Genomic DNA, 17,572 nt, shown 5'->3' with positions numbered 1-17,572 from the left:
CACTTCCAATGAATTTCTAACTTCTATTAACCTACTTGGAGCCCTGGTGGCACAGTGGCTAAGAGCTAAGGCTGCTAATCAAGAAGTCAGCAGTTTGAATCTATCATCCACTCCTTGGAAACCCTGAGGCAGTTCTACTGTATCCTACAGGGTTTCCATGAGTCAGAATCAATTCAATGGCAACAGTTTTTTTTTTTTTAATTAACTTACTTGCATCTGGAGTATTTTCTCTACTCTTATTTATGTTATTTCAACCCAAACTCCCATTTCTAGCTCTCTAGGAAATTGGAAATGTCCTAACTTGTTGCCTTGCTTTATGTCTCTCCATCTTCTGAGTTTTCTTTTATATTAAATGAGAATAATCTTTCCCAAGTGTGATTTGGATCACATCACTGCTTTGATCAGAATTTTAAGCATGGGACCCCATTGCTGAGAGGACAGAATAAAGACCTTTTGAACTTGGAATCCAAACTCTGTGGACTCACAGCAGTCCGCAAGCTCAACCTTTTCTCCTCGTGGGTGTCTCCAGCCAAGCTGGGCTGCTTCTAGTTTTGCAAACACGTCCCATGATTTCTCATTTCTGGGCTTTATTTAAGGCTTTTTCCTCTGCCTTCATCTTTAATTAGTCTATCAAAACTTACATGATTTTTGAGATGAACCTAAGTATCATCTGTCTTGGTTATCTAGTGCTGCTATAACAGAAATATCAAAAGTGGATGGCTTTAACAAAGAGAAATTTATTCTCTCACAGTCTAGGAGGTTACAAGTCCAGACACAGGGTATCACCTCCAGAGGAAGGCTTTCTCTCTCTGTTGGCTCTGGAGGAAGGTCCTTGCCATCAATCTTCCCCTGGTCTAGGAGCTTATCTGCACAGAAACCCCCAGTCTAAAGGATGTGCTCTGCTCCCAGCACTGATTTCTTGGTGGTATGAGGTCCCCTGTCTCTCAGCTAGCTTCTCTCTTTTATATCTCAAAAGAGATTGGCTCAAGACACAATCCAATCTTGTAGATTTCATTGACATAACTGCTGCCAATCCACCCATTAACATCATAGTGATAGGATTTACAACCTATGGGAAAATCACATCAGATTAAAAAATGGTGGACAATCACAAAATACTGGGAATCATGGCCTAGCCAAATTGATACCCATTTTGGGGGGGACACAATTCCATCCAAAACATCATCCTTCCTGTAGAATTCTGGCTCCCATGGACTCCTGTCCCCTAAGGCAAATCATGACTCAAGGGAGGTCCAATGAAAGCCCCCTTGGAGTGTGGATCTCCGGGTAGTTTCTCTGTTTGCCTGGATGGAGGCAAACACCACAAGGGAAGAAGCAAGAAGACCAGTTAGGAGACTATAATCATATCCCAGGTGGAAAATGGTAGCATGGACCAGAGTGGTAGCCCCTGACCTGGTGAGAATTGGTCAGATTTGAGATTTATTTTGAAAGAAAAACCAACAGGATCTTCTGCCATTTGAATGCGGCAAAGAGAGGCAGAAGTCAAGAATGTTCACAGCTGAGTCCAAAGTCAGCAATGGGAAGTGGGGTTGCCAGTGAGAAAGATGGGAAGACCACAGAAGCAGCAGGTGTGAAGGAGACCAGGAGACCAATTGTGGACTTGGTACCTTGGAGGTGGCTGTTAGACACCCAAGGGGAGGTTCACACAGGCAGCTGGGTCTCTGAGTCTGGAGTTCAGTGAGGAGGTCCTGTCCAGATGTAAACTAGTAAATCATTAGTATTTTGATGCTATTCAAAGTCATTAGACTAGTTGAGATCATCAGGGAAGTAAGAAAATGCAGATAGAGAAAAGAATGGTCTAAGGACTAAGCCAAGGATACCTGATATTCAAAAGTTAGCAAGATGAGGAGGTGGGGCCAAGACAGTGGAGTAGTCAGATGCTTCTGGTGACGCTTCTTATAACAAAGACCAGAAAAAACAAATGAAACGATTATATATATGACAAGTTAGGAGCCCTGAACATCAAAGGTGAAGTTAGGAAATCAGACTGAGTGGCAAGGGGAGGGAGAGAAGGTTCGGAATTGGCGAGGAGTTGCCAGACCTGACTCGGTGGGAACTGGTGCCCCTCAGGCACAATCCCCTGGAGCAACCATGGCGGGGCTGGCAGTAGTGTTTGGGACGTGGTTTCCTCATGGACAGACAGTGAGTCAAACGGTCTACTCACATGTCTGGAACCAGAGAAGAACATAACTCTGGGTAAAAGCTAGGTACTTGCATTTTTTTTTTTTTTTACCATGCCCCTAGCCCCCAAGCCAGCTTCAGTGACTGTCAATTTCCCTGGGCCTGAGATAGGTTCTGCTGTGTTCCCTGAGCCATTCTCCCAGCCTTGGGGAAGGAAAATATTCACAACTGGGGGAAAAGATAATCTGTCAGCACCATTAAGCTGGGGAGCTCGGGACAAAAGTGGCTCCTGTCCAGGCACAAATGGACTTTGAATACCTTTCACCCCTCCATGGACCTGTGTGGGCCCATTTCAGGAGATTTGGCCCTTGTTGGCAGACTGCAATGGTGTATGTGCTTGAGATCTGACTTCAACTATTTCAGCTGTGTGGTGAAGAGGTGGGTTTTTGATGTTTGACACCACTTTGCCTATTAAACAAGGTCCTTACCCACCCACATCAGGGGCCTGAGGATGGGTGGCTCCACCCACATCACCCAACCACTTGTGACAGGGGTTCAAGGATAAATGGTGCCTCCCAATCCTCACAACCAAAAGCATTGGGTTCCCATGGTCCAGCAGCAGAAGCCACGCACCTGTGTGCTCTAGGGAACAGGGATGTGCTTTCTTCACAGACACTCAGGGGATGGTTGTCAGCCTCTTGCCTTGTTCAGAGCCTGACCACCTGTTGCAACCAGATACCTGTGCCTACACCAATCACCCCTGCCCCTCTAAGACTGTAGGACAGAGCCTGGACCACACAATTGATCAACAACTAACCTGGACACGTGATCTGAATCCATACAAGAAAAGTCAATGGACTCCTAGGCTCATATACCTGGTAACAGCTCTAGCCATCTGGTGACAGGACATTAGAGTTTCAAAGGTGCAAATAATCAAGCTAGCTCACTCAAGCAGCCTATTTGGGCATATCAAAACAAAACAAAGAAACAAACAAAAAAGAAATCAATAAAATGACTTATAGATGGCTTGGAGACAACAGTCAATACCAAATCACACAAAGAAGCAGACCACGATTGCTTCAACAAGCTCTCAAAACAAGGAATTAAGGAAGCTTCCAGATGAAGATGTCATACTAGAATTAACAGATGTATATTACAAAAGATTAATATACAAAACTCTTTAAGAGATCAGGTAAAATGCAGAAAAAGCCAAGGAACACAGAGATAAAGAAGCTGAAGAAATTAAAAAGGTTATCCAAGAACATGATGAAAAATTTAATAGGCTGAAAAATCCGTAGAGGGACAGCAATCAAGAATTCAGATTAATAATAAAATTTCAGAATTAGACAACTCAATAGAAAGTCAGAGCAGCAGAACTGAGGAAATGGAAGTCAGAATTAGTGAGACGGACAATAAAACACTTGGCAAAAGTATATCAGAAGAAAAATCAGATAAAAGAATTAAAAAAAATGAAGACCCGCTAAGATCATGTGGGACTCTATCAAGAAAAATAACCTATGAGTGATTGGAGTAACAGAACAGGGAGGGATAACAGAAAATATAGAGAGAATTGTTAAAGACTTGTTGGCAGGAAACTTCCCTGATATTGTGAAAGATGAGAAGATATCTATCAAAGATGCTTATCGAAACCCACATAAGGTTGATCTCAAAAGAAAGTCACCAAGACACATTATAATCAAACTTGCCAAAACCAAAGATAAAGAGAATTTTAAGAGCAGCTAGGGATAAACAAAAAGTCACCTACAAAGGAGAATCAATAAGAATAAGCTTGGACTACTTGACATAAACCATGCAGGCAAGAAGGCAATGGGATGACTTATATAAAGCATTGAAGGAAAAAACTGCCAGCCAAGAATCATATATCCAGTAAAACTATCTCTTAAATATAAAGGTGAAATTAGGACATTTCCAGATAAACAGAAGTTTAGGAAATTCCTAAAAACCAAACTGAAATTACAAGAAATACTAAAGGGAGTTCTCTGGTTAGAAAATCAATAATATTAGATATCAAGCCAAGGCTAGAACACAGGACAGAGCAATCAAATATCAACCCAGACGGGGAAATCACAAATATAAACACTCAAAACAGGGAAACAGCAATGTCATTATGTAAAAGATGACAACATTAAAACAATAAAGAGGGACTGAAAAATGTAGTCATAGATCTTTCATATGGAGAGGAATTCAAGGCAATACAGAGAAAAAAAAGTTTGGTTTAAACTTAGAAAAATAAAGGTAAATTTTAAGGTAACCACAAAGGAGACTAACAATCCTACACATCAAAATAAAATACAGGAAAAGCATAAAGACACAGCAAAAACAAAATCAACAGAAACGAATGAGGAAAAGACATTATTTAAAAAAAACAAAGAAAAAGAAAAAACTACTCAGCACAGAAAATTAAGTGGAAAAGAGAAACTGTCAACAACACACAAAAAAAGACATCAAAATGATGGCACTAAACTCATGCGTATCCATAATTACACTGCATGTAAATGAACTAAATGCACCAATAAAGAGACAGAGAGTGGCAGAATGGATAAAAAAACATGATCCATCTATATGCTACCTATAAGAGGCACACCTCAGACTTAGAGACACAAACTAAACCTCAAAGGATGGAAAAAAAATATATAAAGCAGACAACAATCAAAAAAGAGCACAGATAAAGCAAACAACAATCAAAAAGAGCAGGAGTGGCAAAATTAATTTCTGACAAAAGAGACTTTAAAGTTAAATGCACCACAAATGATAAGGAAGGACATTGTATAATGATTAAAGGGACAATAATATACCAGGAGGATATAACCATATTAAATATTTATGCACTCAATGACTGGGCTTCAAGATACATAAAACAAACTCCAACACCATTGAAAAGTGAGAAGAAACAGCTGCAAACATCCATTAATAATCAGAATCTGGAATGTCTGAAGTACAAATTTAGGAAAATTGGAAATCATCAAAAATGAAATGTAACACATAGACATTGGTATCCTAGGCATTAAAAATGAGCTGAAAAGGACTGGTATTGGCCATTTTGAATCAGAAAATCATATATATAGTCTACTATGCTGGGAATGACAACTCAAAGAGAAATGGTGTTGCATTCATCGTCAAAAAGAACTTTTCAAGATCTATCCTAAAGTACAACACTGTTAGTGACAGGATAATATCCATACCCCTACAAGGAAGACCAGTTAATACAACTATTATTCAAATTTACGCACCAACCGCTAGGGCCAAAGATGAAGAAATAGAAGATTTTTATCAGCTGTTGCAGTCTGAAATTGATCGAACATACAATCAAGATGCATTGATAATTACTGGCGATTGGAATGAGAAAATTGGAAACAAAGAAGAAGGAGCAGTAGTTGGAAAATATGGCCTTGGTGATAGAAACAATGCCGGAGATCGAATGATAGAATTTTCCAAAACCAACGACTTCTTCATTGCAAATGCCTTCTTTCATCAACATAAACGGTGACTATACATATGGACCTCGCCAGACGGAACACACAGAAATCAAATTGACTACATCTGTGGAAAGAGACGATGGAAAAGCTCAATATCATCAGTCAGAACAAGTCCAGGGGCTGACTGTGGAACAGACCATCAATTGCTCATATGCAAGTTCAAGCTGAAACTGAAGAAAATCAGAGCAAGTCCATGAAAGCCAAAATATGATCTTGAGTATATCCCACCTGAATTTAGAGACCATCTGAAGAATAGATTTGATGCATTGAACACTAGTGACTGAACACCTGACAAGTGTGGAATGACAACAAGGACATCATGCATGAAGAAAGCAAGAAGTCACTGCAAAGACAGGAAAGAAAGAAACCAAGATGGATATCAGAGGAGACTCTGAAACTTGCTCTTGAGCGTTGAGCAGCTAAAGCAAAAGGAAGAATTGATGAAGCAAAAGAACTGAATGGAAGATTTCAAAGTGCGTCTTGAGAAGACAAAGTAAAGTATTATAATGACATGTGCAAAGAGCTGGAAATGGAAAACCGAAAGGGAAGAACACACTCGGCATTTCTCAAGCTAAAAGAACTGAAGAAAAATTCAAGCCTCGAGTTGCAATAGTGAAGGATTCCATGGGGAAAATATTAAACGACGCAGAAGCATTAAAAGAAGATGGAAGGAATACACAGAGTCACTATACCAAAAAGAATTAATCGATGTTCAATCATTTCAAGAGGTGGCATATGATCAGGAACCGATGGTACTGAAGGAAGAAGTCCAAGCTGCTCTGAAGGCATTGGTGAAAAACAAGGCTCCAGGAATTGATGGAATATCAACTGAGATGTTTCAACAAACAGATGCAACACTGGAGGTGCTCACTCGTCTGTGCCCAGAAATATGGAAGACAGCTTTCTGGCCAAATGACTGGAAGAGATTCATATTTATGCCTATTCCCAAGAAAGGTGATCCAACCGAATGTGGAAATTATAGAACAATATCATTAATATCACTTTCAAGCAAAATTTTGCTGAAGATTTTTCAAAAACTACTGCAACATATATCGATAGGAAACTGCTAGAAATTCAGGCCGGTTTCAGAAGAGGACGTGGAACCAGGAATATCATTGCTGATGTCAGATGGATCCTGGCTGAAAGCAGAGAATGCCAGAAGGATGTTTACCTGTGTTTTATTGACTATGCAAAGGCATTCGACTGTGTGGATCATAACAAACTATGGATAGCATTGTGACGAATGGAAATTCCAGAACACTTAATTGTGCTCATGAAGAACATTTACATAGATCAAGAGGCAGTTGCTCAGACAGAACAAGGGGATACTGACTGGTTTACAGTCAGGAAAGGTGTGCATCAGGGTTGTATTCTTTCACCATACCTATTCAATGTGTATGCTGAGCAAATAATATGAGAAACTGGACTATATGAAGAATGGGGCATCAGGATTGGAGGAAGATTCATTAACAACCTGGGTTATGCAGAGGACACAACCTTGCCTGCTGAAAGTGAAGAGGACTTGAAGCACTTACTAATGAGGATCAAAGACCACAGCCTTCAGTATGGATTGCACTTCAACATAAAGAAAACAAAAATCCTCACAACCGGACAAATGAGCAACATCATGATATATGGAGAAAAGATTGAAGTTCTCAAGGATTTCATTTTATTTGGATCCACAAACAACAGCCATGGAAGCAGCAGTCAAGAAATCAAAAGATGAATTGCATTGGGTAAATCTGCCTCAAACGATCTCTTCAAACTGTTGAAGAGCAAAGATGTTACCTTGAAGACTAAGGTGAGCCTGACATAAGCCATGGTATTTTCAATCACATCATATGCATGTGAACGCTGGACAATGAATAAGGAAGATGAAAGAAGAATTGATGCCTGTGAGTTGTGGTGTTGGCAAAGAATATTGAATATATAACGGACTGCCAAAAGAACGAACAATTTATCTTAAAAGAAGTATAGCCAGAATGCTCCTTAGAGGTTAGGATGGCGAGACTGCATCTGACATACTTTGGACAGGTTTTCTGGAGGGATCAGTCCCTGGAGAAGGACATTATGCTTGGCAGAGTACAGGGTCAGCGGAAAAGAGGAAGACCCTCAACGAGGTGGATTGACACAGTGGCTGCAACAATGAGCTCAAGCATAGCAACAATTGTAAGGATGGCTCAGGACCAGGCAGTGTTTCATTCTGTTGTGCATAGGGTCACTATGAGTCGGAATCGATTCGATGGCACCTAACAACAACAACAACAACAACAGTGCAGAGATGGTTCAACATCAGAAAAACAATTAATGTAATCCATCATATAAATAAAACAAAAGACAAAAACCACATGATCTTATCAATTGATGCAGAAAAGGCATTTGACAAAGTCCAACACCCATTCCTGATAAAGACTCTCAGCAAAATAGCAATAGAAGGGAAATTCAACATAATAAAGGGCTTTATACAAGGCTAACAGCCAACATCATCCTAAATGGAGAGAGTCTGAAAGCTTCCCCTTGAGAACGAGAACCAGACAAGGATGCCCCTTATCACCACTCTTATTCATCATAGCGCTGGATGTCCTAGCCAGAGCAATTAGGCTAGGTAAAGAAATAAGGGGCATCCAGATTGGCAAAGAAGAAGTAAAAGTATCTGTATTTGCAGATGACTTGATCTTATACACAGAAAACTCTAAAGAATCCTCAAGAAAACTACTGAAAATAATAGAAGAGTTCAGCAGGGTACCAGGATCCAAGATAAACATATAAAAATCTGTTGGATTCCTCTACACTAACAAAGAGAACTTAAAAGAGGAAATCACCAAATCAATACCATTTACAGTGGCCCCCAAGAAGATAAAATAGTTAGGAATAAATCTAACCAGAGATGTAAAAGTCCTAAACAAAGAAAACTACAAGACATTACTGCAAGAAACCAAGAGACCTACATAAGTGGAGAAACATACCTTACTCATGGATAGGAAGACTAAACATTGTAAAAATGTCTATTCTACTGAAAGTGATCTGTGGATACAAGGAAATTCCAATCCAAATCCCAATGGCATTTTTTAATGAGATGGATAAACATATCGCCAACTTCATATGGAAGGGAAAGAAGCCCTGGATAATTAAAGCATTACTGAAAAATAGCAATGAAGTGGGAGGCCTCACTCTACCTGATTTTAGAACCTATTATACTGCCACAGTAGTCAAAACAGCCTTTACTGCTACAACAACAGATACATAGATCAATGGAACAGAACTGAGAATGCAAACATAAGTCCATCCACATATGAGCAGCTGATATTTGACAAAGGCCCAAAGTCAGTTAAATGGGGAATAGATAGTCTCTTTAACAAATGGTGACGGTATAACTTGATATCCATCTGCAAAAAGTATGAAACGAGACCCATACCTCCCACCATGCACCAAAACTAACTCAAAATGAAGCAAAGACCTGAATATAAAATCTAAAATGATGAGGGTAAAAAAAAAAAAATAGGGAAAACGCTAGGAGCCCTAATATGTGTCATTAACAGTGTACAAAACATTACTAGCAATGCACAAACACTAGAAGAGAAACTAGATATCTGGGGGCTCCTAAAAATCAAATGCCTATGCTCATCCAAAAACTTATCAAAAGAGTGAAAAGATCACCTTCAGACTGGGAAAAAGTCTTAAGCTATGACATTTCCGATCAGCATCTGATCTCCAAAATCTACATGATACTGCAAAACCTCAATAACAAAAAGACAAATAACCCAATTAAAAAATGGGCAAAGGATATGAGCTGACACTTCACCAAAGAAGACATTCAGGGGACTAACAGATACATGATGAAATGCTCACAATCATTAGCCATCAGAGAAATGCAGATCAAAACTACAAGGAGATACCATCTCACTCCAACAAAAAGGCTGGCATTAATCTAAAAAACACAAAATGATAAATGTTGGAGAGGTTGTGGAGAGACTGGAACACTGATACACCTCTGTTGGGAATGTATAATGGTACAACCACTTTGGAAATCAACTGGGCATTTCCTTAAAAAGCTAGAAATAGAATTACCATACGATCCAGCAATCCCGCTCTTTGGAGTATATTCTAGAGAAATAAGCCTTTACATGAACAAATATATGCACACCCATGTTCGTTACAGCACTGTTTACAATAGCAAAAAGATGGAAGCAACCAAGGTGCCTGTCAACAGGTGAATAGATAAATTATGGTATATTCACACAATGTAATACTACTCAATGATAAAGAACAATGATGAACCCGTGAAACATCTCTTAACATGGAAGAATCTGGAAGGCATTATGCTGAGTGAAATTAGTTGCAAAAGGACAAATATTGTATGAGACCACTATTGTAAGAACTCAAGAAATAGTTTAAACATAGAAGCATATATTCTTTGATGGTTATGAGGGTGGGGAGGGAGGGAGAGGGGTATTCACTAATTTGTATAGTAGATGAGAACTATTTTAGGTGAAGGGAAAGACAGCACAGAATAGAGGAGAGGCTAAGACAATAGGACTAAACCAAAAGCAGTTTCCTGAATAAACAGAACCCTTCGAAGGCCAGAGTAGCAGGGACATGGGTGTGGGGACCATGGTTTCAGGGGATATCTAGGTCAACTGGCATAACAAAATGTATTAAGAAAGCATTCTTCATCCCACTTTGGTGAGTGGTCTGGGGTCTTACACGCTAGTGGCCATTTAAGATGCATCAATTTGTCTCAACCCACCTGGAGCAAAGAAGAATGAAGAACACCAAAGACACAAAGGATTATGAGCCCAAGAGATAGAAAGGGCCACATGAATCAGAGACTACATCAGCCTGAGACCAGAAGAAATAGATGGTGCCTGGCTACAACCAATAACTGCCCTGACAGGGAACAAAACAGAGAATCACTGATAGAGCAGGAGAGCAGTGGGATGCAGAACCAGACTTAATGGTCTGACTGAGACTAGAAGGACCCTGGAGGTCATGGTCTCCAGACCTTCTGTTAGCCCAAGACTGGAACCATTCCGAAAGCCAACTCCTCAGACAGGGGTTGGACTGGAGTATAAGAAAATGATACAGGTGAGGAATGAGCTTCTTAGCTTAAGTAGACATAGAAGACTATGTGGGCAGCTCCTGTCTGGAGGGGAGATGAGAAGGGAGAGGGGGACAGAAGCTGGCTGAATGGACATGGGAATACATGGTGGAGAGTAGGAATGTGCTGTCTCATTGGGAGGAGAGCAACTAGTACACAGCAAGGTGTATATAAATTTTTGTATTAGAAACACACTTGATTTGTAAACTTTCACTTAAAGAACAATAAAAACAATGATTAAAAAAAAGTTAGCAAGATGAGGAGAAACTAGTTTAAATGAGACCCAAAGGTCAGAGAGGTAGGAGGAACAGTAGATGAGTGATGTTATTGGAATCTGTGTGCTTTGAGGAGAGAGCAATCAACTGAGTTAGGAAAGTGAGAAGTGGCCATTTGTAAACTTAGCAAGGACAGCTGGGTGGAGCAGTGTGGGTAAAGCCTGACAGGAACGAGTTCAAGAAAAGATGGGAGAGAAATTGTAGCATCAAGTTCGGCATAAGCCCCGGGGCAGGAAGGTAGGCAAGTCATCTGAGACGGTCATGGGAATTTGGGTTCTATTCTAAGTATGGCGGTAGGCCATTGAGGCTTTCTAGTGGCGGCTCCATGGTCTACCTCATCAGCTCTGGGTTACTTTGTGGGGAATGGCTGTAGGAGAGAGAAGTGTGGAGGAGCAGAAGAGTCCAGCTGCTGTAGTTGTAAGTGGTCACACTTACTCAGTACTTATCAGCTCCAGGCATTTTCTAAGTGTGCTGTGCTCAGTGGGGCTTACAGTGCCCAGGATGAGGTGGTGGTGGTACCCCAGTCTAACTAGGATTAAGTCAGGTGTGGTGAAGCGATGACCCAAGGGTGCACAGCCTGCGGCTGAAGAAGGACAGAAGCCTTCGGGTCCTGGAAGGGACTGTTTCTACAACTGACTCACATGCAGCAATTCTGAGAGGGAAGTGGTGGCAATGGCCAGCAGTCTCCCAGCCAACCAGGCAGCTGCAGTGAGTCAATGCCACATGAATCAGCGTAGAACCATGCTCCACAGGGTTTTCAACGGGTGATTTTCCAGAAGTAGATCACTAGGCCTTTTTTCTGGGTGGACTCGAACTTACAACGATTTGCACCACCCAGCGGATCCAGGGGTCTGACTGTGGAGCAGAAAGAGAGGACAGACCAGGGTGTCTGATAGCTCTCCCAGATGCCTGGGTGAGGAGGGGAGGAGAGATGAGAGCTGGTGACTCATGGGTTCTGGCTTGAGAAGCTTCCTGATCAAGGACATTTACTCATCTGGGAAAGATTGGGGCTGGACGCACATTTTTGTTTGTGGAGAGGGAGGTTAGGAGATCAAGGCTTCTTTGTGGACATGATAAGTTTACATCCACCAGTGCATTGGAATAGAAGTTGAGGCTACGAGTCCAAAGACCACCCTGGTGGACCCGGAAGAGAGGTGATTTTAAAACCCTGGACAGGATGAGGCCACTTGGGAATGGGGGAACACTTGGGAAGAGAGGGGGGCTGGGGGGGCCTGAGCCCCATGGCTGGCTGTGTCTGGGGATGGCGGTGCCCTGGCTTCGGCCGGCGCTGTGTACCGGGGGCCAAGGTCCAGCATTGGGGCCGTTTCCAGTATCCCAGGAGGATCATCTGCCATAGGCAGGGGTTTCTCCCTCCTGCCAGTCCCCAGGTGCCGGGCCAAGCCGAGGGATGCACACCTTGGTGAGGTCAAGCTTTTTCTCAACACCTCGAGGGCCTACCGAGGCATTGCACATCCATCTGCAGAGGCCATGTTCCTGCTTCTATTGGTACCTGGGAAGGCTGGCCTGGACAGAAGGGCCTGAGCTGAGAGACAGGGCTGGGTGTGCCTGGGCAGTGTGCTCTGACTCCGGGGCTTTATAATTGTCTTTATTGCTTTACTCCCTGCTCTGAAACCCTAAAGTTGAGTCACCTGCATCCTCAGCACCTTCCAGGGACGATCTGAGGGTGGTGAGCATTTGCACTACTGTGAGCTTTCTGAAATGACGGAGCAGCAAAGGGACAGACTGTGAGTGCATCACTTCAGTGCAGGCTGGCCAGGCCCTGGCTCCAGCAGACCCTGGGGCCTCTGTGGGTTGGGGTGACCTGAATGCATTTCTGTCAGTCTCTGAGATGGCATCGGTGCTTTACCGTCTTCAGGTGCATGCATGGGGGGCCTTTTATTCCTACCACCCTTTGGGCAGGTTTGTTATTATCCCATGTCCTACGAGAGAGAACTAAGGGTGAGAGGGTCCCTCAGTGTCACAGCCTCTGGGGACATAGACCTGGCTTCCTGGTCCCTGCCAGGCTCAGCCACAGCATGCCACAGCCCCCCCAGGGAAGGGGGACTCCCTCCCCTCCATCTGTTTGTCTTAGGCCCAGTGGGCTGCTCCTGTCCCGCCCTCCCCCTGAGTGCTCAGCCTCAAGGAGATCAGACACAACCCTTACCTAACCACTTGGCTTTTTTCCCCACAAGCTCTTTTCAGGAGTTTTCCCACACTGCTCCCAGCCCCGGGAGACTCACAAAGACCTCGCAGGCCTTGGTGCGTCTCTGCCGCTGTTGCCTGTAACCTGTGCCCTTGGCCTTGGAGGGAGCGGAGCATCTGGCTTACTGGCTGGTTGTGGCTGGCAGAGCCCAGGGAGTAAGGAAGCCAGATGCTGGCAGCTGTGCAGTCCCAGGTGGCCGCTCACGTCTGCTCTTGCCTCTCAGGATCGGGCACATTCGTTTGTCATGGGGACCACACCCTGTGACACAGAGAACGGAGAGGCCTGGCCACAGAGTTTCCTGTGGGATTCCCACCACCACCACCACAGCCATTGGTGCAGGAGGTGGGTGGTCATCAGTGCCCCTGTCCCCTCCCTGCAGCCCCTCTTGCCTCCCATGCCCGGGGCTCCGGAAGACAGTGGCTGTAGTCCAGGCACCAGAGTTCCCCGGGTGGAGAATTCCTTCTGCCTTTGATACAAGCCTTGTAGACTCTGAGTGTTTGCATGGAAGGAACGGGAGTCCACTTATTCATGCATTTGTGTGTCCATTTGTCCATTCTTCTATTCAAAGGATACTTGCTGCGCAGCTACCACACCTAGTGCACAGCAGGCTGTGTTGCAGGGACTAAGACCACAGCATGGGTCAGACTGAATGCTTGTGCCTTTACGAGCTCAAGTTCAGTCCCACCCAACCTCATACTTGAGCTCTGCATCTCCCACTGGCCTCATGGGACCTGAACATGTCAGAGCTCAGGGGACCTGAACGTGTCAGGGGCAAGAAGCTCTCTGTCGCCCGGCAGCTCTGAGGACTGAGCAGACAGACATCTCTTCCCTGTTCCCTTTCTGCATAAATTCTAATTTGCCTCTGGAGCCAGAGGAGATTCTTTTTGTGACAGTTCTTCAAGTCATCGTGTTCAGGGCATGGGCCTCCCATCCGAGTCCTTCACATCCACTCTGGTCCTCCCTCCCTCCTGCCTACCTGCAACTGGACCAAATCACACAGCCCTCTTACACCCAGGAGGCAGCAGTGGTTCAGTGTAGAGCCCTCACCTTCCATGTGGGAGACCAGAGTTCGATTCTCAGCCAATGCACCTCACACACAGCAATCACCCCTCTGTCAGTGGAGGCTGGCATGCTACTATTGATGGTGAACAGGTTTCAGTGGAACTTCCAGACTAAGAGAGACAAGGAAGAAAGGACCAGGAATCTACTTCCAAAAATCAGCCAATAGAAACCCTATGGACCACAATGACTCCATCCACAACCAATCACCAGGATGGCGCAGGAAGGGGCAGCATTTTGTTTCCTTGTGCATGGGCTTACCACGAGTCCAGGCGACTAGAGGGCAGTAACCACAGCTCCTAAGACTCACTGCCTGAAACTGAGCACAGTGAGGTGACCGCGGTGGACGCTCCTCCAGGAATACAGCGGAGATGGTGTCAGCCGTGGGGAGGAGCCGTTCCTGTGGCCTGACCATTTGGAGTTCAAGGGCAGCCGATGTTTGGGCCTCAGTAAAGCTCCTTCTTTTGTCCTGCTAAGAGAAGCTGTCTGGATCCTCTCTGTCCTCCCCCCGGCAAGAGCCCCGATCTCCAACCTCCGGGGCCAGCAGCTGAGTGTGATTGTGAGGCTGGCCAGCTTTGGACCTCGGGTCCTGGTTCCAGAAACTAGCTCCCTAGGCTGACTCTTCTTTTCCTTTCTTCTCCCTTCCCCTCTCATTGCTGGCACTGTTGGTGTGCAATCGCCTAGGCCCCTGGCCTTGCTGACGACCTATGTCCAGGTGAGAGCTCGGGTGTCGTCCAGAGCCTCACATCTGTGTGCACATCAACTCCTCTACCCTGGAGCTGCGGTGGGGCAGAGAGCTTCTTCCCCCGCCGTGGTTCAGCACAGGTGCCATTACCCTGTCAGAGATGGGGACTATGAATGAGGCCGGGGGGCCTGAAGGTGAGCCTGCAAAGGCGAGGGACGGTTAGCGAGTCTTCACGGACAGATTCTTCATCTTCTCCGGAGAAGAGAGCCGCCCTCCACAAGCCCAGGCTCTGGGACTGGTACAGCCCCGTCCCAGCCAACCCCATCCAGGTTAAAGTTCTTTGGCTCCAAGATGCCCCTGCCCCTCCCCACCTCTCAGTCCTACCCGCTTCCGACAGCCTGGACCCCCACGTGGATGTGTCAGAAATTTCACCTGGTCTCCAAACGTTCCTGTCAGACGTCAACTTCGTGCCAGCCCTGGAACAGTCTTAAGTGTCAGCTGAACGGCCTCATCACTCCAGGTGAAGTCCTGACTCCACCCTGCAGCCCATGGGCCCTGCTCACGCGAGGGGCTTCCCTCCCACGCGGGCTCTGTGCGCCCCCACCACTGCGTCCCTCTGCCACCTCCGCGCCCCTCCGTCTTCTCCCTGTACCTGAATCCTCTCTGCCCACCTCAGCGCCCCTCCGCCCCCCTCCGCCTCTTTCTGTACCCCTCCGCACTCCTCCGCCAACGCAATGCACCAGATCGTTTCCGTGCTCCTCCGCGCCCCTGCGCCCACCTCCGTACCCTTCTGCCCATCTCAGCGCCCCTTCCGCGCCCCCCCGCACCGTCACGCGCCTCCTTGCACCCCGTGCCCCTCCGCGCCCCTGTGCCCCTCCCTACCCCACCCCCTTGCACCCCCGTGCCGCTCTGAGCACCCTCCTGCGGTAGTCGGACCTGCAGGCGCCAGGGGAGCTCTACATGAGGGCAACGCTCCTGTCCTGCAGTCATCCCTGTCCTGTTGTGTGCTTGGGGCTGGTGATTCTTGCCGGCCTGCAGCGCAGGGTCTGCCTGTCTGACCCCCAGGTGCACCTTCAGCCCAGACTGCCCCTGAGCGCATGGGCCAGCACAGGATTCTGGCTGGTTGAAGCTGGCTCCCAGGCCTGTTTCCCTGGAGCTGCTAATTCACTTCCAGACCTTGGCCTCTGTGGCCTGCTGTCTCCCTTCTCTGGCCTGCAGACCTGAGGGAGCTCTCCCAGAATGCTCACACCCACCCATGTGGCCCTGCCCGCTGCCAGCCTCCTGGCCCCCAGCCTCGGTGCTCCTGTCCCTTCTACCTAGGCTGGGCCTCAGGAGCCAGGTTTCCTGGAGAAGTCCCTGAGCTGCGCTCTGCTCAGGCACCCATCCCGTCCGTGTCATCTGTACTTCTCAATTGCCCCCATGTTGGGTGGTTTGGTCTGGCTGTTCTGGTGCCTGGCAGGAGCTAGCTGAGCCCTGTCCCAACAGCGATCAGGCTAGGCCAGTTTCTAGCCTATCCAGAGCTTTCTGTCTGTCATCTGAGGCATCCACTGGCCTCCTGGCTTCGCCCAACCATCCATCTGCTCACTGTGCCCTTGTGTGCCTCCCAGAGCTGGTGGACACAGCGACAGGCCAGGGCTGAAACCGCAGCTCCCGGTCTGTCTCCCGTCCTGTCGTCGTCATGACTCTGACCTTCCTCTGTCTGCCCTCCATGCTACGTGGCCTTCAGTGCAGAAGTGGTACCTCCTACAGGAATTTACAGTGTGAAGGTAGATCTCTCATCTAACACGTGCTTTCCCCATGCCTGTGCTTCCCTCCAGCCTGTGTCTTCATCCCTCTAGGGCCTCTGTGCCCTGGCTGGTCACCATGTCCCCATGCCCTGCTCTCAGGCGCCCCAGGGAAGTTGACCAGGACTTTACCTCTCCCCTCTGCCCTCCAATCCATCTGCACTTAGCGTGGCCATGAAGTGCCACGTCCGTCATGGCACCAACATCTCTCATCATTCTGTCACCCACAGGTATGCTCCACACACATGAGGTGGACCCTTCCTGGCTCTTGGTCAGCGTCCACTCTGTAGAGCTGCTCAGGCTTTCTCTCATAGGCCGTTAGTTCCCGCTCGGTATCTTTTTGTGGTCCCTCCACCTGCAGTGCTCTCCCCTCACCTGTTCCATTCCTGTTGGCTCAATTCTGCCCTTCTGAGAAGCACCCTGAGGGGTGGGGGGCAGCTCTCCCCTGGGAAGCACTGCTCCTTCCCAGGGCCCAGAGTGCTGGTCTACCCTGCTGGGCACAGCCTGTTTACTTAGGCACCTGCATGTTCACAGCCTGCTTCTCTGATCAGCTATGAAGGCAGCATCTTGCCTTCTCCTCCCGCACATTCCTGAAGGCTTTTCTCCAACAGTCCTGCTCGGTTAATGCTGAATTAATGCCTGACAGCTTTAACTAGAATGGCCGAGCTCAGAATCTTTGCTTTCTGGCCACAGGGGTGACCAGCCTGTGAGCAAAGATGAACTGATGAACTGGCAATTGTCCTTGTGGAATTCTTTGAGGAAACCTGGGTTATGTGTTTTTCTCTGGAATTTGAGATAACCTATCAATTTGGTTATATCAATTAGAATG

This window comes from Loxodonta africana, chromosome 1 (genome assembly GCF_030014295.1).
Source record: "Loxodonta africana isolate mLoxAfr1 chromosome 1, mLoxAfr1.hap2, whole genome shotgun sequence".
Lineage (NCBI taxonomy): Eukaryota > Metazoa > Chordata > Mammalia > Proboscidea > Elephantidae > Loxodonta > Loxodonta africana.
Note: the sequence above shows the minus strand (reverse complement) of the source record.